This window comes from Artibeus jamaicensis, unplaced genomic scaffold, assembly GCF_021234435.1.
Source record: "Artibeus jamaicensis isolate MK-2021 breed Jamaican fruit bat unplaced genomic scaffold, CSHL_Jam_final contig_387, whole genome shotgun sequence".
NCBI lineage: Eukaryota > Metazoa > Chordata > Mammalia > Chiroptera > Phyllostomidae > Artibeus > Artibeus jamaicensis.
This window is the reverse complement of record NW_026521812.1, coordinates 45,571,320-45,598,546: the sequence shown is the minus strand read 5'-3', so window position 1 is coordinate 45,598,546 and position 27,227 is coordinate 45,571,320. Positions and strand designations below refer to the sequence as shown.

The 27,227-nt window shown below is 40.8% G+C and overlaps 1 pseudogene; it reads left to right on the top strand.

Moving 5' to 3' along the window:
- The first annotated feature begins 378 nt into the window (after positions 1-378).
- Positions 379-6,105, top strand: LOC128627346 (parafibromin-like; annotated as a pseudogene).
- The last annotated feature ends 21,122 nt before the right edge of the window (positions 6,106-27,227 follow it).

The window sequence follows — 27,227 nt, the reverse complement described above, 5'->3', positions numbered from 1 at the left end:
AGCAACAGGGCAGCAAGAAAGGTGCAGGGGCTTGGAGAGAATCCAGGTGTTTGCCTTGGACCTGGCCACAGACCAGCTCAGAGTGGTGGTGTGGTTTCAAGGTTGTGGCAGGCACTACTGACTCCCTTTCAGCAACACTTACCCTGCTTCCTTGCTTACAAACCTCGATTTTGGTTAGTTCTCAATATGCATAACCCTAGGGAATAAGTCCTGATTGGTCTCTGTCAACTCTTGGCTGCTAAAGGTGGGGGAGTGACTCAGTTCTGACCAATGTGATATAAGGGGAGTCTGCTGGGGGCTCTGGGAAAGTTTTCTCCCAGATAAAGAGGACATGCCTCTGAGTCTGCTCCTTTGCTCCTTCCCCTTCCTTCTTTGAACATGACGGTATGATGCCAGGAGGTGCTGCAGACCTTTAGGTAACCATGATCAGACTGCAATCCAGTCAGAGCAACTGACTCAATGGCCTGGCAAAGTGGACCAACTCCTGAGATTCCCACCTCTAGACTTCTTGGTACATGAGTAATTAAATCACTTTTGGCTAAAATACTGTTAGGCTTTTTGTGACTTGTAAAGAAAATCACCCTAACTGATTATAAGATCTTCTACAAGAGTTTTATACACACACCCCTGCTCTCTCCTCTCCCCCACCCTCACCATAATACCTGGACAAATGCGATGCTGCACAGTTAGAACCACAGAACGTCAGGCCTGAAAGTCATTCTACGTCTCCAAAGAACAGATGACATACTAAGAAATTAAGAGTTGATTTCTCTTGTTTAAGGGGTTGCAATTTGTTAGTGCAAATACCCATGGGAAAGGAGAAAGATACATCAGACATTTGAACTTTGGCTTTATCAGAACAATTCCCTAGGAACACATTTGTCTTTGGACAACAAACATTCAGCACTAAGACCTGCATTGAGGAAGTTATCTTTTTTTTTACTGTTGTTCAAGCACAATTGTCTCCATTTCCCCCCACCACTCTCCCCTGCCAACCCATCCCCACCTCCCAACCTCCATCCTATGCCCTTTGGCATTGTCCACGTGTCGTTTATATATGTTCCTTGGTGACCCTTCCCCTATTTCACCCCATTATCCCTCTCCCCTCTGGTTACTATCAGTTTTTTTATTTATTTCAATATCTCTGGTTATACTTTGCTTGCTTGTTTATTTTGTTGATTAGGTTCCAATTATAGGTAAGATCATATGGTGTTTGTCTTTCACCACCTGGCTTATTCCATTTAGCACAATGCTCTCCAGTCCCATCCATGCTGTCATAAAAGGGTAGGCATTCCTTCTTTCTTTCTGCTTCGTAGTACTCCATTGTGTAAATGTACCATAGTTTTTTGATCCACTCATTTACTGATGAGCACTTAGGTTGCACCCAACACTTTCAAAATGTCCATACTACCCAAAGCAATTTATAGATTCAATGCAACCCCTATTTAAATACCAATGACATATTTCACAGACATAGAACAAACATTTCAAAATTTTATATTGAGCCATAAATGACCCCAGATAGCCACAGCAATTTTGAGAAAAAAAAAAAAGTAGGAGGGATCACAATACATGATATCAAGCTTATATTACAAGGCCACTGTAATCAAAAGAGTCTGGGACTGGCATAAGAACAGACACATGAATCAATGGAACAGAATTGAGGGAGTTATCTTTAAGGAGAAAGATACAAAAAAGGGAGTCTGGAGGCTCTGTGATCAGTCTTCTTCAAATATCTAGTAAGATGGAGAATGCATTTTTCCAAATTCCCTTCTAGAAATGCACAATGAGCATTTCCTCCAGAAGGCAGGAGAACTCGGGCTCCACCCCACCCAGGACGGCCAGTCTCTGCTGTGGTGTCAGAGGTACTAGGCATTGGACAGGAGGAGAGTCACGTAATTTCACAGAAGAGAACGGAGATTTCACGGAGATTCATGTATTTTACTTTAGCTTCTTAAAGCTAAAGTAAATATAGTAAGTTCTCATTTAATGTCATTGATAATTTCTTGGAACTGTAGCAAAATGACATCTAACAAAACCAATTTTACAATAGGCTAATTGATATAAACAGAAATTCAGTCCCTAGGCATTTCACCAACATATTTGAAAACCTCCTGTACTATTAGGGGTATCAGAGACTGTTTCAAAGCTATAAACACTTCCTGAACTTCTGAAATCCAATCCTTCCATGGCCACACAGAGGAACCCTGGCTATTCAATTTACTTAAATCATTTGTTCAGGATTTTTCTTGGAATTTTGTCAATCCATTCCCTTATTTTTCCCCTCAAAGTTTTGTGAAAACCAAGGTTATTTTTATCAGAGAGAATATATTCTAACAAAATGTATAGAAGATAGTAGATGCTCAATAAATATTTGCAGAAAGAATGTATGAAGAAATGCAGGAGACTCAGAAACACAGAAAACAGAATTTTAGAGAAACTACCTATTTTATGCATTCATTTGTAGTCAACTCTGGTTCCACAAATATGTTTTCTCTATATATCTTACATGATTCATCTCTTCACCTACAAAGGGGAAGGCTATTTAGTTTCTGTTTACTGAAAATGCTGGGGCTTGGTTTTGTTTTAAAATCTCAATTGTATCATTTTTAGTATAATGAGGAGTGGAAGGAATGCAATCTGCTTCCACAGGTTTGGGCAGGTGATGGAACCAAACCCGAGGGTTCTAACTGCCGCTGCAAATTACTATGCTGTACAGGTCTGTCTGAGATATTCGGTAGAGCCGTACAATGCAACTAGAACAGCTTAAAACACTGATGTAACCACAGTAAGCAAATAATAAATGTTCTCCTTCACTTGTTATTACATGGGTAAATGTAAGTCATGACATATTTTCTTTGCTCACTTGAAGAGTGATTTATGCACTATTGTTACCAAGCTTATTTCAAGGGCTATTGGAGTTGTGCATTCAGCTCTGGAAGTAAATGAGGAGTCTGTCATTGAAACTCCCCAAAAGTGTCCTCATTAGACACATAATTTAGCAAAAATGATGTTGACGTTCCTGCATAGATCCCAGGTTGGGCACGCATGCCGTTCTAGTAAATCGCCTCCTGCAGACCCTCTGCTGTGGTCAGGCCTGGGGTTTTCACTCAGAAGGACTGAGGGAAGGTAATTTAAATGGAGTTTAGTTTTAAATTTCATCAGAAGAACACTATAAAATTTTGTTACCACCATCAACACCATCCATAACGGAATGCAACAGGACTTGACTTTGAATTACAGCCAATTTCTGATCATGGATGCCCACATTATTTGTACACCGGATTATCCTTACTCTTGGCAAAACTGACCCTGGGAAATAAAGGGAAATGAGGATAGTTTGTCTTTTTTCCTTTTTAAAAAAATCTTTAGTAGTGGATTCCTTTACTACAGAAGTAGTAAAGTAATTTACCACTTTTATTTTTTTCTTGGTATTGTATTTATTGAGGTGACACTAGTTAAGAAAACATAGTGGTTTCAGGTGCACAATTCTACAACTCATCATCTGCACACTGTGTTGTGTGTTCATCGCCCCAAGTCAAGTCTCCATTCATCACCACTTGTCCCCCCAGCCCCTCCTTCCCCTCCTCTCCTCCCACTGGCAATCCCATTGTTATCAACATTCAAGTTTTCTCTCTTTCTTGCTCAATTCCTCCACAACTCCACCCAGCCCCACTGCCCCTCAACCTCGGAGAGCTGTCAACCTCCTCTCTATGAATGAGTCTGTCCCTCTTTTGCTTATTAGTTCATTGGATTCTACATATAAGTGAAATCATATGGTATTTGTCTTTCTCTGACTGGCTTATTTCATTTAGAATAATGCTGTCCAAGTCCATCCATGCTGTCACAAAGGGTAACAATTCCTTCCTTTTTCACAGCCATGTAGAATTCCACTGTATAAATGTATCACAGCTTATTTATCCACTCATCTACTGATAGACATTTTGGCTGCTTCCAAATCTTGGCTATTGCAAATAACATTACAATGAACATAGGGGTACACATATTCTTTCCAATTAGTGCTTTGGGTTTTTTCAGATAAATTCCCAGAATTGGTGGTGGGAATGGAGACTGGGGCAGCCACTGTAGAAAGCAGTATGGAGTTACCTCAAAAAATACAAAAGGGCCCTGGCTGGTGTGGCTCAGTGGATTGAGCACCAGACAGAGAAGCAAAAGGCTGCTGGTTTGATTCCCAGCCAGGGCAAATCCTGGGTTGTGGGCCAGGTTCCCAGTGGGGGGTGCTGGAGAGGCAACCATACATTGATGATTCTCTCCCTCTCTTTCTCCCTCTCTTCCCTTCTCTCTAAAAATAAAATATTTTTTAAAAATACAAAAGGAATTGCATTAGGACAGTTTGTCTTAAGTTTCAGTTTTCCCATCTGGATAGCTATTCATTCAACATATTGAATATAGCAATTCAATATGTATTAAGCACATATTTTATACCAAGCATGATTCTAAGTGTGGGGGGCCCTGACCTTGGGGGTCTTATTTATAAGGCAAATACGATAAACAAACCAATAAAAATATGTAATATGAAACTTGGTACCTATAAATGCTATAATGAAAAATAGTGGAGGGTAAGAGCGGTATTTCATTTATTTTTATTTTTTAAATATTTTATTTATTTTTAGAGAGAGGGGAAGGGAAGGAGAAAGAGTGGGAGAAAAACATCAATGTGTGGTTGCTTCTCATGTGTCCCCTACTGGGGACCTGGTCTGCAACCCAGGCATGTGTCCTGACTGGGAATAGAACCTGTGACCCTTTACTTCACAGGCCTGTGCTCAATCCACTGAGCTACACCAGCCAGGGTATGAGAATGATATTTTAGATAGGACTTTAAAGAGGAGAGGCATCTCTGAGCAGGAACGATGAATGAATTGAGAAGTCAGACTTCTCAATTCAATTGTGTACTTGTGAAGAATGCAATTGCAACTTGGAACTCATATAATGTTATTAACCAATGTCACCCCAATACATTTAATTTTAATAAAAGGAGAGATCACCTATGTGTTTGAATGGGCCCAAAGAAGGGATTGTGTACAAACTGAAGAGATGAGATCTTTGTCCAAAGCTATGTCAGTGAAAAAAATGCTGCAAAGTCAAAATTAAGGCTAAGAAAGAATCTACAATCAAGTCTGATCTGGATAATAATATTGTCCTAAAGCAGGGGCACTTGGGGCGGTTCTGAGGTAACTGGAACCCAAGATATTGTCAGAAGAGTTGGGGATCAGAAGTATGGTAAATCATTTCCAAGAATACTTTTGCAGTGTTTCAATCTGTAAAGGCCAGAGAAGAATGGAATATACCTGAACAGTGCCTGAGCCCTAACACAGCACCTGGTGATCCCATATGATGTACCAAACTACCTAGCTCAGCTGCCTACAGCAGATATGTCCAAGAGAGAGTGGCAGGAAAAGAACTGGCAGGCTTCAAAACACTACTGTACCTACCCCTGGATCCCCAGAAACCTGTAACCAAGGATGAAGCCTCTGCACGTAGGACCCAGCCTTCCGAACACAGCCAGTTCTGTGACCAGTTTTTCCAGCCAGGCTTCCCCCAAACCCAGAAGAAAGGATCCTAAATGCCCATTGTCATAAGTTGGGCAGCTGCCATCTGTTTTTATGACCATGCTCAATGCAAAAGAACTTCTTCAGAATCTGTCATTTGTCCTATCATTTGAAAAGCAAAAAAAAAAAAAAAGGCCAATGAGAAAAATATTGAGAAAACTACAGTTCAGAGCTGAAAAGAGCAGATGCAGCCAGAGGACACTGTTGGTGTCTGGGATTCTCCCAGAGGAGACAAGGCCCTGAAATGCATGCTTTACGACTGGGGGAACTGGCTGTAGCAGTTTTTGTGCAGGGCCCCACCTGTACAAAAAACCATACCTTTTGCCTGATGGATCAGGTGTTGGTATATTCGCTGAAATTAAAAACTTTCGTCTCAAGTATGATGAAGAGTGTCTAGATCCAAATGTTCAGAAATGGGATGGAATGGTATTAGGACTCAGTATCACAAACGGTCTGTGACTAGGTCAGTTTTCTTCTGGTTCTGAGAAACCATTTTAGCTACACGATAAAGCCCATGTCCCACTTGAGATCCTGAATTAGGATCTGTTAGGATCCTGAATTAGGTTTCTCATTTTCATGAAAATTTGGATTAAGAAACATGGAGATATTGTATTTTGACATGTATAATGCAAACTTTTTGCTCAAATTTTTGAGGGAAAAATAAGGGTGTGTGTTATACATAGGCAGTACTAACTCTGTATCTATATAAATGTTTTTAATTATTTTATTTATGCTTATGCATTAAAAGTGTAACTCTAGAAAACAATAACAATATCCATATGCAAAAGAACATCCTGGTTTTGCTTCTAAATATAAATAATTGAATAATTGAATTAAAATATTAAAACAAAAGTTTTTTTCTGAAAATTTGGACTAAAAACATGGATGCACATTATACAAAGAAAAATACAGTACCTTGATCTAAAGACTGAAACTCAAGCTTTATAAATTTGCCAACAACTTACAAATGAAGGTCACATTGATCTTTTATAAGACCGTATTTAATGCTTTGTGGAGAACCTTGACTAATATATGTAGGCTTTGTGGCTTTTGCCTATTCCAGTTTCCTCCTCCCAACTCCTGATTTTTTTTCCATGTCTTCATCTGTCCAGAAGCCCATTCACTCCACCCCATCCCCTGTGTTCAGAGTCTGGCACACAACAGAAGCCTCTCCCACACCACCAACTATGCCACATTACTGTTAACGGAGATGCAGTTTCAAAAATAAGATATTGGTATTCTTACTGTAAGTTTTGTAATTACCACAATTGCTGCTTAAAACATGTTAAAACCACCAGTAGCACCAACCTGGACCCCAACCCCTGAGTGATCTGTGTCTCGTCACGGGATGGAGTGGCAGTGTTGTAAATGTCGCCCACTCCACTGCTCTGGCAGGTGCCCTGGTTAAGGTCAAAAAGAAGAAATTTAAATATCAGGGTTGAGCTCCTGAGCAATCATGTCATTTCTATTGATCACCCAATGAAAATTTATGGCATTTAACAGTGAAGAGATAAATTTACATGGGGATGCTAGCTTCCACGGCTGTGCTCATACCATTCCAGAAAAGCCTCTCCTCATACTTGCTCTTACGATGCATTTTAAAATTCTATTCACAGAAAGTCAAGGAGGACTGAAGAGAGGTTGGACACTTCAGCTCTGCAATCTAATTGACTAGCAATGTAAATAAAATGTAGATACAGGGAAGTATCGTGAGAACCCCCGAAGTCAATATATGGAGGCCGAAGTAAAGGGAAGACAAAAGCTTTGCTTGATCTATTTGGCTAGACTTGCCTGTGATAATTTCCTGGGTTTCTGCAGATTTGATGTCTAATAGCAACTGTAAAAAATTCAAATGGGGAAGGTAAGCAAGAGCAGAGGCACAGTCACAGGGCGGTAAACTATTAACACCTTCACAAGAAACAGAGATGGGAATCACATGTTGGAAATGGGTGAGAATTATGTCACCTACAGAATCTAATTTACAGTTGTGAAAGGAAATATAAATTCCCAAGAAGCTATGGCAACTGTTCTTGGCTGATTGTGGACCGTGCTCCTAGCAAATGCAGCCTTGCAGTAGTTTATGGGGATTGACGTTACGTGCTAAACAAGAAGCTCCCTATTTCTTTTTAAATTATTCATGAGGATGGAAAGGGAGAAAAGGGCTCTCTCTCCCCCCTGCATCTTCCTTTGAGCTCCAAAGCACATAGAGAGTCGCGCAGACATGTCACCTTCTCAGAACGTCCTCCCTGACACCCTTATCTAAAGGGCGTGTACCGCACATGCCTCTCTGTGTCCTCACTGGGCTTGGCTGTCCCCAAAGCCTATTCCTGCCCGAGCAGGGCAGTCTATCTGGTAAGGCACACAACCTGGAGCAGGCAGCCACAGGGCAGCTCATCCGTCACTCGCCAGCTGTGGGATCTTTGGCAGAGTACTTAATTTTTCTCTGCCTCAGTTTCCTTTTTTGAAAAATTTCATTGTTTAGAATGCCAAACGCATAGGACTGTTGGAGGGACTTGTCAAATCGTGTTTGTGAAATGAAGCAAATAAGTAAAATGTGCCTGCCTGTTTATTGTCTCCCCATTAGAACATACGGTTGGTGAGGAAGGGGCCCAGTGTAGCCTCAGTGCTAAGGACGGTGCCCCATGCACAGTAGGCTCTCCATAAAGACTTGCTGAGGGTATGGCTGGCAGCACCCTAAGCTTTCTCTGTGTGGCTTTGCTTGGTTCTTCTCTGCCTTCATTTTCAAATGACCTCATTTGGATGATTTGGCTTATGTGTTCAATGAAGGACTCATGGACAGATTTTATACCAACAAATTCTCTGGGAATCTAATCTTGTTAATACAGGTACTACTTTATGAGATCTTATAGTTTAAGGCCTATAGTCTCTCCTGGCCCAAATATATGGTCCAGAAACAATACTCAGTATGTATTTTAACTATAAGGTAATGAGATGTCGTTTAAATAAGCAGGGACCAGAGGGTGGGGGAGGGGGATAATAGGGGAAAGAAGGGGAACCGGTACAAAGGCCCCACGGACAAGGACAGTGGAGAGGGGATTGTCTTTGGGAGTGGGAGTTGGATGGGGCAGGGGAGAGCAACATGGGGGGGGTGAGGATAACTATAACTGAACAACAAGATAAAGTTTACAAACAAAATAGAAGCATACAAAAAATCATAAGCACTCTCGGCTGAGCTGTGAGGCACGCAGACCAGTGAGGATCAGGGGTGAGGTCGGAGTGGGCAGGGTCAGACCAGAAGTAACCCGGCCATTGTGCATGCCTTGGAAGGATGCTCATCTTCCCATTTTCAGAGCGAAAGGGTGGTAGCTTTATCCTCTGGTGAACAGTTTGCTGCAGAGCACTTCGCAGACAGGGACAACAGCTGTGGTCAGATGGGGCCCTAATCTAGGGAAATGAAGGGGCAGGAGGAGCCATCTGAATTGAAGCAGGTCCCTAGTCAGCATCTGAGCTGCAAAGGCAGGACCCAACTCCATGGCAGATGGGCCTGGGCAAGAATTTGCATGCTGTCCAGACCCAGACACGTGGCCTGCATTTCAGAACCAAAGTTAGTCCCAGCAGGAAACTGGGAAACTAGTCAGAGATCAGGGCTCAAAACCAGCTGAGTGGTGGCTGGCTGCCTTGAATGGTCTCTGTGAAGGCCAGAACCCAGTCTGGGAAGCCCTCGGTCTTGGGCTGTCCTCATTCCTTGGGCTGGGCTGTCAGTACATCTGAAAACTAACACCCTCCAGTTCCAAAAAAGGTCTTGTTACTTCTTTAAGTAATTTTCTCCTTTCTGTTTTCTCTACTTTATTTCAGAAATTCATATTTCAGTCTACCTCCTAGTTTGATCCTCCAATTTTCTTATTGTTTCTCTTGTATTTTCCTACTAAGACTTTTTAGGGTTGGTTTTGTTTTTATTTTGTTTTACTTCCTGAAATTTATCTCTTAGCAAGCTTATTAACGTTTTCCATTTCTGCTTTTAAATTTTAACTCCCAAGAGCCTGCTCTTCTGGTTTCACAGATGTAATGTATTATCTTGTCTTCTCTAAGGAGTTCCATTCCAAGATGTTTGGGGTATTTGTTTCTTATCTTCCCTGTATAGTTTCCGAGTCCCCTGAGTTCCTTTTTATTTTTTTACTTTTGTGTCTCTGTTTGTCACGTTAGATGCTTCTCTTGACATCTACCCATCCTCAGCTATTCATACTGGTGCAAGAGTGAAGCCCTCAAAAGCTGAGAGAAGCTTTGTGGGTGATGTTGGTCCTTGGTTCCTGGTGAACCTCACTGTGGGGTTTTAGGCAGAGGCAGCTAATTTGTGGGGTGGCCCTCAAATATCAGTGTCTATTCATTTATTCTCCTGCCTCAGTCAGATTCTCCAGAGAGGAGCCCTCAACTCTCCGACCTGGAGAGTATAAGCCTGGTTACCAGTGTTGTGGGAAGAGAGTGGAGCCTGGCACTGGGGATGGGCTCAGCTCTGGATGTGTGGACTTTCACCAAATTCTTCTGCTTCCAGCCTCTGGCCTCCCCACTCCTGTCTCCTCCAACCTGGTATTCTTGAGTCCATCCCTTCTTTGAGAACTTCAGGAAGTTAATCAACTTTCCCCAGCTAAATTCTAAAATTCACAGTGAATAGCTAACTCAGAAGGGTAATTTTTTAAAATATATTTTATTGATTACGCCATTACAGTTGTCCTATTTCCCCCCTTCATTCCCCTCCACCTTGCACACCCCTCCCCCACCATTCCCCCCTTTAGTTTATGTCCACATGTCTCAAGTTCTTTAGATTCTATATTTCCCTTACTATTTTTGCCCCCCATCTATTTTCTACCTGTCTATGCTACTTATTCTCTGTACCTTCTCCCCCCTTCTCCTCCTCCCACTCCCCTGTTGCTAACGCTCCATGTGATCTTCATTTCTATGGTTCTGCTCCTGATCTAGCTGTCCTCTTAGTTTGTTTTTGTTTTAGGTGTGGTTCTTAATAACTGTGAGTTTGCTGTCCTTTCACTGTTCATCTTTTTTATCTTCTTTTTCTTAGGTAAGTCCCTTTAACATTTCATATAATAAGGGCCTGGTGATGATGAACTCCTTGAATTTGATCTTATCTGAGAAGTATTTTATCTGCCCTTCCATTCTAAATGAAAGCTTTGTTGAATAGAGCAATCTTGGTTGTAGGTCTTTGGATTTCATGACTTGGAATACTTCTTTCCAGCCCCTTCTTGCCTGTAAGGTCTCTTTTGAGAAATCCACTGACAGTCTGATGGGAATTCTTTTGTAGGTGACTGTCCCCTTATCTCTTGCTGCTTCTAGGATTCTCTTCTTCATTTTAATCTTGGCTAATATAATGATGATGTTCTTTGGTGTGTTCCTTCTTGGGTCCAAGTTCTTTGGGACTCTCTGAGCTTCCTGGATTTCCTGGAAGTCTATTTCCTTTGCCAGATTGGGGAAATTCTCCTTTATTATTTGTTCAAATAAGGTTTCCACTTGCAACTGTTCCTCTTCCCCTTCTGGTACCCCTATAATTCGGATGTTGGAGCGTTTAAAGATGTCCTGGAGTTCCTAAGCCTCTCCTCATTTTTTTGAATTCTTGTTTCTTCATCCTTTTCTGTTTGGTCATTTTTTTCCTCCCTCTGATCCACTCCTTTGATTTGAGTCCCAGTTTCCTTTCCATTACTATTGGTTTCCTGTATATTTCCCTTCGTCAATTAGTTTAGCTTTCATATGTTCCTCTAATTTGTGACTAAAATCAACCAGTTCTGTGAGCATCCTGATCACCACTGTTTTGAACTGTGCATCTGAAAGTTCGGCTATTTCTTCATCTCTTAGATTTATTGGCTCTGGGGCTCTGAGTTGTTCTTGAGCCATGTTTTGATCTGTTTGTGCCTGTTACGTATGAGGAGTGGAGCCTTAGTTGTTCACCGGGGCGGAGCCACCCAGGTCAGAGAAGGGCCACCCAGCTCGCTGGTTTGTGATGCTGTATGTGGGGTAGGGGGTCAGAGAGGGACAATGGTGGTCCCCTCTGCCGCTTTCTGCCGCTGGGGCCTGCGCAGTCTGTCTTACTGCTAGCTCCTTCACCAGTTTATCTGCGTGCTAATGTGTGACCGTGATCAGCCCTCAGTGGGTCCAACGCCTTGCGCCCTCAGTGGGTCCGCCCGCTTCTCCACACCTGGGATCCGCCCACAGCTGCTGGTGCACCTGGGTCGTGCCCAGGTCAGTCCAGTGGGTCTTTCCTGCCCAACCCTGCTCTGCTGCTGGCTCTGCTCCTCTTTACTGGTTTGGCTGAAGGGTTCATTTTTGTCAGACTTCCATGTAGTTCAATTTTCTGTGGCTTGGCTGCGTTTTTGTTGCTAAAACTTTGTTGTTTTTAAACCTAGTTGTGCTAGAAGGCACAGTGCTTCCACCTACGCCTCCATCTTGGCGGAAGTCCAGAAATCTTCAAAATCTGCATTTTATATTTAAGAAAGAAGACTGAGACAAGCCAGTTTGTGTGTCTGGGGATAAATCTGAATGAGTAATTATACACATTACATACAAAGGGCAGCTGCAGAAAGCATGTCGATAGAGTGAGCTGGGCAGCAGTGAGGTTTGTGGCTAATGCTTAGCACACATGCACACACATACATGCAAGACCTTGAAATCTATCCTTGCAAATGTCCAGGAATGTACTTCAACACTACCTTTGCACACACAGCAATGTGCTTACAATCAGTCTAATGAAATACCAGGAAATATTTCAGGGAAGTATAAAACTATAAACAGAATATATTATTTCTCCGAAAAACTTGTGTCTTTCAACAAGCGTAAGCCCTTTACACCCTGCCACCTTGGAATGAGAATTCTCTTAATTAAAGAGAACTTGTGTCTGCAATTTGTAGGTGATGGGCTCTGCCCCGGCTCCCTGCAGCCTTGCGGGTCTCCACACAGACCACGAAGTGCAGGCCCAGCTGAGGCCTGACCTGTCTTGTTGAACGTCCTGTCATCTTCTCAGGAACTCAGTGAGAGAGGCAGTTCTGTGAGGATCTGTCATAAAGGTATTTCCCACCTACCACCCTACCTGTGGGAGGGTGCCACAAGATAGCGGCTCATCTCTTTCCCTGGTTCCTGTGAGGTGTGGGACTTTCCACCTCTCTCCCTCCTTCAGAGACAGTTACAGATTGCAGAACTGCTTGGCTGGAGTCTAGAGTTGGCTCCTCAGCAATGGTGTCCCATTGCTCATGTTTCTTAATACCTGGCCCTTTGGGTTTGTTGTAGTCCTTTGGGACAAGGGACATTGTTTATCTTGCTTATGCTGTCTCTATAAGAAATAGATTTCCTAAATTCATCTGGGCTTTTTGCCTCTTAACCAGCTGAATCGATAGAAGCGTAGCAAGCCAACCTAATAGTATGTAAGTGGCCACTGATATTGCTTAATGACTACTTGACTGCTTGATAGAAAACCTGACCTATAGTGGCTTGAGAAAGGAAGGATATTTCTTTTCCCCACATGTCAAGAAGTCTGGATATAGACAACTGCTATGTTAAGTCAACAATATGATGTCAAGGCTGATGTCACTGCAAAAATTCTTCAGTCTTCACAGTCACAAGATGGTTGCCACCGTTGCAGGCATCACATCTGCATTCAAGGCAGGATGAAGCAGCAAAGGAAGGCACGAGCTATCTGTTTTTTGGGGGGAAACAATAGCTTTCTCAGAAACCCCCAAACAGACTTTTTCTTGTACATTATTGGCCCTAGCAGGTTCCTACCACCCTGAGCTTCAAGCTCTGAGACAGAGATTCACACTGAGCCATATATGCAGTTTGAAAGAGAGGAACTAGATTGGCATGACTGGCCTAATGTAGATCAAACTAGTCACAGTATACCCTGGGCTGGTCTCTGTGCCTCTTTCGACCAGACAGGAATTCTCCTGGTGAGAGAAGTCAGGATCACTTAGATAGGCAAAAACTGTGTCTTCCCCTTGAACCAATGCAACAAGTCCCAGCTCCTGAAGACGAGTCCGTGGCTGAGTCCACCTCCTCTCCTTGCTTGCACATCAACTGTACCGCATACTGGATCCAACCAGTGCAGAGATGATTGTGGGCATTATGAGATAATTTCCAGTTCTGCAGAAACTGTGAGGCTGACCCGAAAAGACAAAATGTTAAAGTTGTCACTACCAAAGACTATAGATACACGAGCCCCTTAATTCCTTTTCCTTTCTTCCTTCTAGAAGTAGAATACCAGGTTTAACATTAAGTGGTCAAAATAGAACGATATTAAGTGGACACTGAGAGTCTGAAGCCACCACAAGCTTACTCACCCTTGTAGTAGAGTTCCAACCACAGTAATTTTCCTTCTGGTAAGGTTATTCTATCACCTCTTACTTAAGTAAGAGATACTGGGATTATTATCTGTGTTTTGTCAAATTGATACAAGAAAAAGTCAACAAGTCAACCTACCTGGTCTGGACAGGAGACAGTTATTTAAATGTTATCTTTGGACCTAATCCCACAGAAACTAGGCTACGAGGACTTTACTGACCCCTCCCTTCTTTCTCACTTGTGAAACTCCTACTCATCCCTCAGGACCCTGCTCAAAAATAACTTTCTTAATGAGATATTTCACAAATTTCTCAAAGTCTGGCACACCATTTGTGATTTTGCAGCCCTTTTTCATGACTCTGTTGTAACCCTTACCAATGGCATACTGGGATCGTTCACTTACATAACTATCTCATGCATTAGGTCAGGGACTTTGCCAGGAAGCAGTTTGGTCCCAAACACTTAGCACAAGGTGGAAAGCTCAGCAGTGGGTTCTCAACCTATTTTTATTGAGTTAAATCTTACCATTTGTGACAGCATAGATAGACTTAGAGGGTATTATGCTAAGTGAAATATGTCAGTCAGAGAAAGACAAATGCCATATAATTGCATTTATATGTGGACTCTAAAGAGAAAAATAAACCAACAAAATAGAACTAGACTCATAGATACAGAGATCAGACTGGTAGTTGCCACAGGGGAGGGGAGCTGGGGGACTGGGTGAAAAAGGGGAAGAGATTATGAAGTACAAATTGGCAGTTACAGAATAATCATGGGAATGTAAAGTACAGCATAGAAAATATAGTCAATAATATTGTATTAATTATGTATGGTGCCAGGCAGATAGTGGAAATATTGGGAGGATCACTTTGTAAATTATAGGATTGTCTAATCACCACGCAGTACACCTAAAACTAATAAAAATAATATTGAATATAAAATATAATTGAAAAATTTAAAAAGGAAGATGAGGAGCAACCCATGTTCATAGATGGAGGACTGGTTAAATAATGGTACATCCTTGCAACGGTATTACTATATACCTCTGCGAATGAATGAGGATACCTTCTCGGTAATGCCCTGGGAAGGTTTTCAGGACAGATGGTTCAGTGAAAAAGTGAAGTTCAGCACAGAGAAGACAATGTGATGCCTTTTGTGTCATGTGGGGGAGGAGAAAAATATGAACTTGCTTTGTTTGTGATTGCATAAAGGACTGGAAGTGTATATACTGCAAGAAGAGAAGGCAGGTATGAGCACATGGCAAATGCCGTGGAAGCATTTCTCATTGTAAACTAGTTTTACTTTTAAAACCGATGACTTATTACTTATTCCAGAACTTAAATTAAAATTTTAAAATCCTGCATCTCGCCCATACTTTTAGAGCTGGATTTCATCTTTGTATCTCTCCCTCATCTCCTTCAACATCAGTTAATTTTGGAAAGTTTCCTAACCTCTCTGAAGAAGAATTTGATGAGCTGATAAATGCAAAGAAATCAAGCCAGAAACACTAAGGTCTGTTTAAGTTTGGGCTGTTATTTATACTGCACTTAATTATAACAATTTTAAAGAACTCCTGGTAACACTCCAGTGATAAGATTTATGGAATCCTTCCAATAATCCTGTGATAGGTATGAACTGTTTGTTTTTGAAGATAGTAAAATGAATGCCAAGAGAAATAAAGTGATTGTTCCGAGATAACACTGATTCAGGGCCAAGTACAAATGCAGGAGTTGACGATCCGGCATTGCCAGATCATTCCCTATCACCCATATGGGAATGACAGGAGACAAGTGCATTGATTTGCATTCCTTTTCAGCAAATCAAAAAAAAGAATACAATGAATCTGGCTTAGAAGTATTACGAAAGCATAGACTGTTCCACAATGGGCAAGACAACTACTGTTAAAACACAGACCCTGCAAACGACTGCCACAATTCTTGATGAAACCAATAGATAAAATCTTTCCACTAATTTTCTAGAGGCCCAGAAATTGGGGGTCACCATCAGGCTGGGAGTTTCTAGGGAGAAACTTTAAAGAAATATAGGCAATAGGTTCCACTTTGTGTTTGCATTTGTGGTCCTGGATATGCCACCCTATGACTATTTATTTTTAAAAATAAAGAATTATTGAAGCAGAAATAATATTAGCAGGACACTGTCAGTAAGTGCATCAACCTCTTTTGGATGGCTTAGTTTGCCTTCTTCTGTGGAAAACGAATGTGTGCATGACATTCTGATATTTGGATTATCGGATAGCATTGATTCAAAACAGCACAAAGAAACAGCTTAAGCATTTCTCTTTCTAATCAAAAAATCAAGCCTAACACATTGTGAAGAAATTGTGCCCCCTGCTGATTTGATTTGATATTAACATCATCGGCATAGATTGTGTTTAAAAAAAAACAAAAAAACCTCTGCTTCCGAGACTGCAGGACAGTGCTGTGTCTTCAAGGTCAATAATTTAAATGTCCTCTCAGTGTTAAGACAGCCTCTCCCAGCAATTAGGAATTCTTCGTTTGATATTGACCTTGGGGAGAAAAAAGGAATCAAGGGAAGAATGCTTCCGTTTGAGTCTCATAAAGATATTTGTTCTAAGAACCTTCTCCGTGTTGCATGCACCTTTGTCAGTTCTGCATAGGAAGAATACACAAGATGAAAAGCTTGGAGGGACAGCTGAGTAATGGTGAGCACAAGCCCTTTGTGGTTACTTTCAACTTTATTTAGGACACAAAGGACATTATAACTTTGTTCCTCTTACCAGGAGATATAAAAATGCTCCTTGATATTGATTGAGTTTATTCAATCTGAGATTATTATTGCTAATGACTGGCAATCACGGTCATGCATTTTAGGTGCTCAGAAGTCATTTTGTTATCTTTATGTGAACCAGCTATTCAGATTCTATGTGCACCCTCCAAAAGGATTCCTGTCCTGGACAAAATTTTTAACTAGAAACCCAGCAGTTGTTACCCTGGTTCCCCTGTTCTGGGGACCTCCTTTTGTCTTGATTCCTCCTCTGCCTATTGCCTGGCACTCTAGGCTCTTAATCTATTTTTTTTTCTGGTCTGGAACCAGTTTCCTACAAGCTGCCAAGCAACCTTTTCTGGAGAACATTCACTGACAAAGCTTATGTTCTCTTCTGCTACAGACTGAATGTTTGTGTCCTCCCCAATTCCATATGTTGACTCCTAGCCCTGAAATGATGGTACTTGGAGATAATTGGGTTTAGGTGACATCATGAGGGTGGAGCACCCACAGGGGGACTGGTGCATTACAAGGGGATGTAGAGAACCCAGCGTTCTTCCTCCTCTGTGTGAGGACACAGCAAGAAGGAGGCCATCTGCAAACCCTGGAAAGGACACTCACCAAGAGCCCAATGGTGTCAACACCCTGATCTCTGACTTCCTGCCTCCAGAACTGTGAGAAATAAATGGCTGTTGTTTAAGCCACAGTCTGTGGTATTTTGGTACAGTAGCCTGAGGTAAGGAATTCTCTTTAAAAGATACTTATGCCATTGGGAGAAATTCCTGAACACAGGCAGGCCTTCAATGGTGTATTTGGCCTTGGAAAAGATAACAGAGGAGGTGTTTTAATGTAGAGGACCACCCCTCATGCCTCTCCTAGCTAAGGCCACAGGCTGCATCACTGCTTTTGTTACCAATTGTGAATAGAATAACCTCCTCCTCCAGTGTGAAGAATGGAAAACTTTTTCCTAGGTTCAAGTAATGGGTAGATAGTAAAAACTGCCTTTTTTCCCCCTCCCACCCCCTATAAGAACTTGCAGTCTTCCCAGGGTCTCTTTGGTCTTTGGTCGAGGTTGCTATATTTAGCAAAACAAAAGTACAAGGGACCCAGTTAAATTGAATTTCAGGTAAGTAATGACTGATTTAATATTTGTTTCTGTTGCTTATCTGAAATTAAAATTTAACTGGGGTCCTGTGTTTTATCCGGACACCCTACCTTTGATTTATGTCTGTTTCCACATTTTCTGCTTTTCAGGGCATTTTCACTTGAGTGACCACTGAGCCAGACCTGGAGGGAGCCTGGGGTCCAGATGGAGCCCTGTCCTCTCGCAGCCTGCTGCTGTCTCAGGCTCTCATCTCCCTCTAGTGGCCTCCAGGGACAGCACACACGCCGAGCGTGGAACAGCCTGGGCAGTGGGGACAAAGCTGGTCTGAGTCTGGGGAGGGACACTCCAAGGCCATACCCATAGGGGCCTTTTCTGCATGCTGAGGAAAGGGCCTGTTGAGTTCAACACTGGCTAAACCTAATTCTGTTTTCCCCAGGGCCCTTGCACAGGCAGGTGGCCCTCTTCCCAACAGCAGAAATGGAGTTTCCCTTGTTTCAGTTAAAAGTGCAATGGAAAAGTATCTCTCTAGAGCAGCCTAATCTGACATTTGATGTCTAACCTCAGGCTGAACCCCACTACTAATGATGAACTGATAGATGTTGTCATCTCACGCTGAACAGAAATCTAAGCCTTTCTCCCACCAACCCCAAATGATTTGTCAAGGAGTATTCATTTACACAGCAAGCCTGGGAAAATGGAGATGCTATCAGTCTTCTCTGTTGTGTCTGGTACCAATTAATATGTTTAAGTGAATTGACATTGTAATTCACTAGTGACTTTGAATTAAAGAAGGAACCCATCTTACCTTCAGAGAATGACTACTTCATCAGGATAGGAGAAGGTGGTTGAAGTGCTAACCCTGAGAAGTGACTGTAGAATTGGGTCTTAGAATTTCAATCCCACTCTTAATTGATGGCTAAAATTGGGACCAGCACTAAAGGACTGATAGATATCAGATTGATTTACAGTCCATGGCTCATAGTATTTCATGAAACAGGATGTCTAGGGAAGCGGGATGGAGCCAGAGCACAGGTTCTAGAAATCAGAGGTGACTCCCAGATTACACCCTAAATTCTTGAAGAACAGCTTCTTTAAGATAGGTGTTCCACCATTGCTTATAGAAAAAAGAAAAAGACAGAAAGAAAGAAAGAAAGAAAGAAAGAAAGAAAGAAAGAAAGAAAGAAAGAAAGAAAGAAAGAAAGAAAGAAAGAAAGAAAGAGAGAGAGAAAGAAAACTGTATCATACGCATCTCGATACCAAAGATCACCTGTCATGGAGCACACTCATTGGCTTTAGTGGGATCAAGGCAAGACAGGTAGAGAGTTTAATGGCAGGACTCTGGTGTTAGGGGCCTCTACCTTCAGTGGCAGTACTAAGGGGGCAAGGTGGCCTTTAGTCTCCATCAGTATCCTTCAGACACCCAAAAAGCAGAGACCCTAAGCAAAAACAAACATCTTGCTTTACATTTTCAAGGCAAATCCCCTAGAATGTGCCCCTTTTTAATCATATTGCCTGTGAAGCCCTGACACACACACATGCTGGACCTCCACGCCCTTGTATCCAGGTAAATCCTGTTCTGTCATCCCACAGAGAAGGTTGGTAAGTATTTGCATAAGAAATTGAGAAATCAACTACTCACCTTTTAAAGAATAACTCACAAGGAAGAAAATAATTACTGAGGAACTAATGTATGCCAGGTACTGTCTCTCGTTACCCCATGTGCTCTTCATGGTATATTAGTCAGTACAGGCTGCTACAATAAAAATACCAGCGACTGGGCAGCCTAAAGAACAGACATTTTATTTCTCACAGTTCTGAAGGCTGGAAGTCAGAGATCGGGGTGCCAGCATGGTTGGGTCCTTGGTGAGAGCCCTCTTCCTGGCTGGTAGATGATTGCCTTCTTGCTGTGTTCTCACATATTAGCAAGATAAGAGGTCTATTGTCTCCATTTCCTTATAAGGGTGCTAATTCCATCAAGGGTACTCCACTCTTATAAGCAGACACAAACCTAATTACCTCCCAAAGGCCCTGTCTCTAAATACTATCATATTGAAAGTTAGAGCTTCAACATATGATTCAGTGCACAGTCACTCAGGGAAATGGTCATTATTGTGCAGATTTTTACAGATATGGAAAGGGCAGGTTAAAGAAGCCAAGTCACTTGGCCAAGGTCATGCAGAAAGTGCCGGCATGCAAACCCACAGCTGCTCTATTGACCTCTTCCTGACATAATGGCACTGGTACTTGAGTACCTGAGGAAGCCATTTATATGCCTAGAGGCAGAACCAAATAATTAGGAAATTAATGGTAGAAATAAAAAAGCAAACATCAAGGGAAAGTGTGGAAGGGTCAAAGGAGCAGTGCACAGCAGGCGAATGTCTCTGCCCTTCTTCTGCTGGAACTCAGAACCCTGCGGTCTGGGTCTTACCCGCTCAGCCCTCTCTAGACCTAAGATTCTACACATAACAAAGGATAGGGCCATGGTTTCAACAATCTCTCTTAGTTTTTAAAATGCATACATTTCTAGGCCTCACTCCCTGAGTATTTAGATCTAGATCTGAAAAGGAACCTGGAATCTGCATTTTCTAGCAAGCATGGCAAATGTGAAACTCGGGGAATCTGACTTTCTCAAATGTTCATTACGCTGCCCAGTTCTGAAGATCAACCACTTAGGCTATATTCTCAAGAGAGACAAATGTTTTATTAGTATTCTCATGTAATTATGTGAAGAAAGGAAAGGTTAAGGCACTTTATGATTGAACTGTTGTGTTTCTAGTTACAATATTGATATGTGGAAGTTCTGGTGGTGTTTTCTGTCTCATTCACTGGCATTTGGCAATGTGTGCCACAACCCTGATGGAGATGTAAGCTCCACAAACCCGGTAATTTTCAAATCCTGTTAAGAGTCTGGGTAAAATAAAGTCAGTAAGTAAAAATGAAACATTTCGCAGATATTCGCACTGTGAAAAGGACCACCATGCACACTGGTGTTTAGGTTAATGGGCACATGACTGGGCCTGGTGTCAGCAGCTCACGCCTTGAGGAGTCCAAAATGCTTCGGAAGGAAGAAAAGAAGCTGTGCCACACCCTCAGCTTCCCAGTAATCCCTGGGAACCCCATTTGGCTGAAGCACATGATTATCTGGCTAGGTTTAATATTAGAATCCAAAAGACTATGTCATCTTCTGTTTATCCTAACTTTAATTCTCGGGTCACTGGATTCTACCCCTCCTTGGCTGTTTGCACCATTCATGCTCTTAGATAATGACTATTTCCTTCTTCAGTCATCAACCACTATACATATATCTCATTATCTTTATCTTATCATGCTCTAAGGCACTCACCTAAATACACCTATGCACTTCCCTTTGAAGATGGTGATACAACATTGGTAATGTGTCTGTCTTGAAATTGAACAAGTTACCTAGAAAAGCAATTTTTCCATCTTCTTTTTATGACTTTACTTATAAAACTTCTATGTTGCTGACATGTCACCTGCTCAAATATCTAAGATAACATCTAATAGTTGGCAGGTGAGTAGTTGACATATGACTAACAGGCAGTTCTCCTTCAGGATACTCTAGGTTGTGTAAGTAGGCCTGATGCATACCTGCTGCAACTGTGATGTGTAATAATAGAGCCCCAACAGAGAGTTGAGATGATGACAGCCCAGCATGGCAACTGGTTCTCTAACTCAACAGGGAAGTGATATGACCTGGTGAAACAAATAGCTCACGAAATCACTCCAGAAATTCCATGGAGTGATGTAATTTTTCTTCACATGCTTTCGGTGAAGAGACTATGTTAATTGATGCTTTTCTTCAAGTTAGCTCCATTGTTTTTATTCTTCCCTTATAAGGCTCTTTACTGTCATTCAGTTCAACTTCTGTTCAGCAAGGATTGCTTAAGCCCTTTTCACATGCAAGATAGACCCTGTGCCTAGGAGCTGGGAATGAAACCATAAGTGTTATTAAATGAACACAGACACTAGTGTCTTCTTTTATATTCTTCTAGTCATTTAATCAGATTCATCTATTTTTAAATAATTTGCTAATGAGTCAGAACACAAAAGTATAGGGCTAAAAGCATGGGCTCTAGTCAGATAGACTTGAGGACAAGATTCAAGCTCGTCACTGCAGCCACTGTGTGCTCATGCATGCGCGGGTGCTTCTGAGTCTTCATTTTCACATTTATAAAATAGACGTGATGTTAGTACCTTCTCCTGGGGGTATATGAAGGTTAAATGAGACAACACCTATAAAAATACCTGTCCCAATGTCTTGAATTTAGCATGTGCTCACAAAGTGGAAGGTCTTATTAATTAATAATATGATTTTCCCAGGCATATATACACAGACTCAACTTATTACCTATCTGCCAGAAGGTGAGGACCTCCATGAGTCATCAGTTGGGTTGAGCTTAAGAAAAGATTTCTATAAGTGTTGAAATGACAGTGACTGAATTTTTAACAGCCTGTTGTTGAGTAGTCAACCAGGAGCATGTTACAATTCAGATTTTTCCTAGCAAGTGAAATTAAGAAAATAAGAGCTAATGCTGGTGATCTCTTCTTTTTCTCTAGCATGACTTTTCCTCAGATTTATTCTGGAGAAAGAGAGTCCTAAGAGAGGCTGTGAAGAAGTAGTACTCTGGTTAATTAACTTCTAAAAATGCTACACAAAGTATATTGTGCATTGTACATTCACAATGCACATTATCATATTAGAAAGTCAGAAAATACTAGCAAGAAATAAATCATTTAAACTACCTTTCATTTCCAAAATTCACGTTTATTGGATCCTTTTTAAAAAATAGATTAATTGAGGGGGCAGAATGGGGTGGGGTTGAGGAGAGGGTAGGGATGCATGAAGGCACCATCATTGATGTTTCTTCCGCTTCCTTCCTCTAAGATATATACTTTTTATAGTTAGTCGATTCAAGATGGTGGAGGAGTAAGTAGAAGCTACACTGACCTCCCAAAACCAATCTGGAATTACAACTAAATTGTAAAGAAAGCATCCAGAATAACCAACTGAACACTAGCTGGAAAGAAGCATTATAATGACTGACAGACAGACAGAAGAAACCACTTCACCACAACATGACTGGTAGGGAGTGTGGAGTAGGCATGAGAGGGCTGGCTGGTCTCTCACTTCAGCAGAAGTTCTGGAGGGATATTTCAGAAGCTGGCAGGGGGTTCCACCTGAGAAGTGTGGGGTCTAAACCACAAGCTGACCTCCCTAACCTACAGCACCAGGGACAGAAAGAAACCCAGATAGCATCCAGCTGTGAAAAGCAACAGGGTTTCTGTCTGCCAGGGAGAGATGACTGGAGATGCAGAGAGCCTCTTAAAGGGCCAATGCACAAAATTTTGTTTACAGCCACTTACTCTGGGCTCTGGCAGAGGGAGGGCATAGCAGACTACAGGAGTTTGAGGAGTGTCTGAGGCTGGTGGCTCTGGGGAGAGAACTGAAGGAACAGTTACCAGGATCCCTATTTTGAGTCATTCCCCATATGGCAGGAACCATCTTTTTTGGGCAGAACACTCCTCTCCAAGTGTCATGAGCCTGAAGGGAAGCAATAGCCCTGCCTGCAGGAATTACTCAGCCCCGCCCTGTGGTGCTTAAGCTGCACGACTGATCACAGCTTGGTTAGATTAACAACGGATGGGTTTAACAGGTGATTAGTTTAACATCTAAGGTGGAAAATACAAAGTAGCAGCCAAAATGGGAAGACAAAGAAATATCCCAAATGAAAGAACAGGAGAACTCTCCGGAAGAGCTAGATGAAATGGAGGCAAGAAATTTATCCAATAGTTTAGGTTAATGATATAAGGATACTCAACAGCATGAAAAAAGACATAGAAACCATAAAAAAGGGACTAGTCATAAATAAAGAATGTAATATCTGAGATAAATAATACACTAGAAGGAATAAACAGTAGGTGAGATAGAAGCAGGGGATAGAAAAAGTACTTTAGAAGACAAGGTAGAAGAAAACCCACAGGCAGAGCAGCAAAAATAAAAACCAATTTTTTTAAAATGAGGAAAGTTTAACAAACATTTTGGACAACATGAAGCTAACAATATACACATTATGGGAATACCAGAAAGAGAAAAGAGTGAGCAAGGGATCAAGAATCTATATGAAGAAATAATGACTGAAAACTTCCCTAATCTGGTAAAAGAAAAAGTCACACAAGTCCAGGAAGCTCACACAGTCACAAACAATTTGGATGCAAAGAGGCCTACAATGAGATATATCATAACATGGCAAGGCTAAAAGACAAGAACAGAACCCCAAAAGTCACAAGAGAAAAGCAGGGAGTTACCCATAAGGGAGTATCTCATTACTCAACATTTCAGGCCAGAAGGGAGTGGCATAAAATATCCAAGGTGATGACTAGCAAGGAGCTATAACCAAGGCTTACCCGGTGAGGTTATCTTTTAAAATCAAAGGAGAAATAGGAGCTTTTCAGACAAGAAAGAAATTAAAGGAGTTGGTTAACACCAAATCAGTACTGCAAAAAAATGTTACAAAGCTTGCTTGAAGAGGAAGAAGAAGAAAAAGAAAAAAAATAGTCTAACAATAAAATGGCACTACATAAATATCCATCAATACTCACCTTAAATGTAAAAGACTTAAACGCTCCAACCAAAAGACAGGGTAGCTGAATGTATAAGAAAATAAGACCCCTGTATATGCTGCCCCCAAGATACCCATTTCAGATCAAAAGACACACATAAACTAAAAGTAAAAGGATGGAAAAAGACATTTCATGCAAATTGATTGAATAGGGGAAAAGAAAGCCGGGGTAGGGTAACAGTACTTATATCCGACAAAACAGACTTTAAAACCAAGACTATAGTAAGAGACAAAAAGGGACAGTAAATAATAATAAAAGGAACAATCCAACAAAATGATATAACCCTAGTAAACATTTACACACCCAACACAGGAGCACCTAAATATATAAAGCAAATCTTGATGGTCATAAAAGGAGAGATCAGCAGAAATACAGTTATAGTTGGGGATTTTAACACTCCATTGACTTGAGTGGATAGATCTTCCAGGCAGAAAATCAACAAGGAGACAGAGGTTTTAAACGACACATTAGATCAAATGGACTTAATTGATATTTTCAAAATATTTTACCCCAAAGCAGCAGAATATACATACTTTTCAAGGGCACGTGGAACATTTTCTAGGATAGACCATATGTTGGGACACAAAACAAGTGTCAGTAAAAATCATATCAATTATCTTCTCTGGCCACAATGCTATGAAACTAGAGATCAATCACAGGAACACTGAAAAAACACTCAAATACATGGAAGCTAAATAATGTTATTAAACCATGAGTGGATCAACAACAATATCAAGGAAGAAATCAAAAGGTACCTTGAAACAAATGAAAATGAGGACACAACAATCCCAAATGTCTGGGACACTGGGAAAGCAATCCTGAGAAGGAAATTCATAGCATTATAGGCTTATCTCAAAAAATAAGAAAAAGCTCAAATAAACAATTTAACTTCACACTTAAAGGAACTTGTAAAAGAACAATAAATGAAGCCCAAAGTGAGTAGAGGTGGGAAATAAAGATCAGAGTAAAAATAAATGATATAGAGTGATTAAAAAACGATACAAAAGATTAATGAATCTAAGAGCTGGTTCCTTGAAAAGATAAACAAGATTGACAAACCTTTAACCAGACTCTTCAAGAAAAAAAGAGAAAGGCCCAAATAAATAAAATCAGAAACGAAAGAGGAGAAATAATAACTGACACCAAAGAAATACAAAAGATTATAAGAAAATGTTATGAACAATTATATGCCAACAAACTGAACAACCTGAACAAAATGCATAAATTCCTAGAAACATACAATCTTCCAAAAATAAATTGGGAAGAGTCAGAGAATCTGAATAGATGGATTACACCTAATGAAACTGAACCAGTAATCAAAAACTCCTAACAAACATATGCCCTGGTCTACATGGCTTCACAGGTGACTTTTACCAAACATTCTGAGAAGAATTAACACCTCTCCTTCTCAAATTATTTCATAAAATTCAAGAGGGGGAAAACTCCCAAACTCATTTTAGGAAGACAGCATTATCCTAATTCCAAAACCAGATAAAGACACTACAAAGAAAGAAAATTATAGGTCAGTATCCCTGATGAACACAGATGCTAAAATCCACAACAAAATATTAGCAAAGCAAATACAGCAATGCATCAGAAAGATCATACAGCATGACCAAGTGGGATTTATCCTAGGAATGCAAGGTGAGTACAACATTTGCAAATCAATAAATGTGATTGGCCACATAAACAAAATGAAGGATAAAAACCACACGCTCATATCAATAGATGAAGAAAAAGCTTTTGATAGACTCCAGCACCCATTTATGATCAAAACTCTCAGTAAAGTGGAAATAGAGGGAACATACCTAAACATAATAAAGGCCATATATAACAAACCCACTGGTTGCATCATACTCAACAGAAAGAAAACTACAAGTGTTCCCCTTAAGAACAAGACAGGGATGTCTGCTTTCACTTCTTAACATAATAAGCCTAGCCACAGCAGTCAAACAAGAAGTAGAAATAAAAGGCATTCAAGTTGGAAAGGAAGAAGTAAAACTGCCTTTATTCGCAGATGACATGACACTGCACATAGAGGACCCCAAAGATTCCACCAAGAAACTACTAGGACTGATAGATGAATTCTGCAAAGTAGCAGATACAAAATTAATATCCAGAAATCTATTGCATTTTTATATGTCAATAACAAACTAACAGAAAGGGAAATTAAGAAAACAACCTTTTCACAATTACTTCAAAAAAGAATAAAGTACCTAGGCATAAATTTAACCAAACATGCAAAAGACCTGTACTCAGAACATTATAAGACACTGAAGAAAGAAATTGAAGAAGATACAAATAAGTGGAAGCACATACCATGTTCATGGACTGGAAGAATTAACATCATTAAAATGTCCACACTACCCAAAGCAATCTATAGATTCAATGTAATTCCTATCAAGATTCCAATGATGTACTTCAGAGAACTAGAACAAATATTTCCAAAATTTATATGGAACCACAAAAGGTCCCATATAGCAACAGGGACCCTGAGAAAGAAGAACAAAGTTAGAGGAATCATGCTACCTAATATCAAACTATACTACAGGCCATATTCATCAAAACAGCCTGGCACTGGCATAAAAACAGAGACACAGATCAATGGAACAGAATAGAGTCCAGAAATAAACCCACACCTTCATAGTCAATTAATATTTGACTGAAGAAGCAACCAAATACAATGAGCTAAAGAGAGTTTATTCAATAAACGGTGTTGGGAAAATTGGACAGGTACATTCAGAAAAATGAAACTAGACCACCTTCTTACACATCAAACAAGAATAAATTTTAAATGGATCAAAGACTTAAATGTTAGACTGAAAACCACAAAAATCCTAGAAGAAAACATAGGCGGCAGAATCTTGGATACC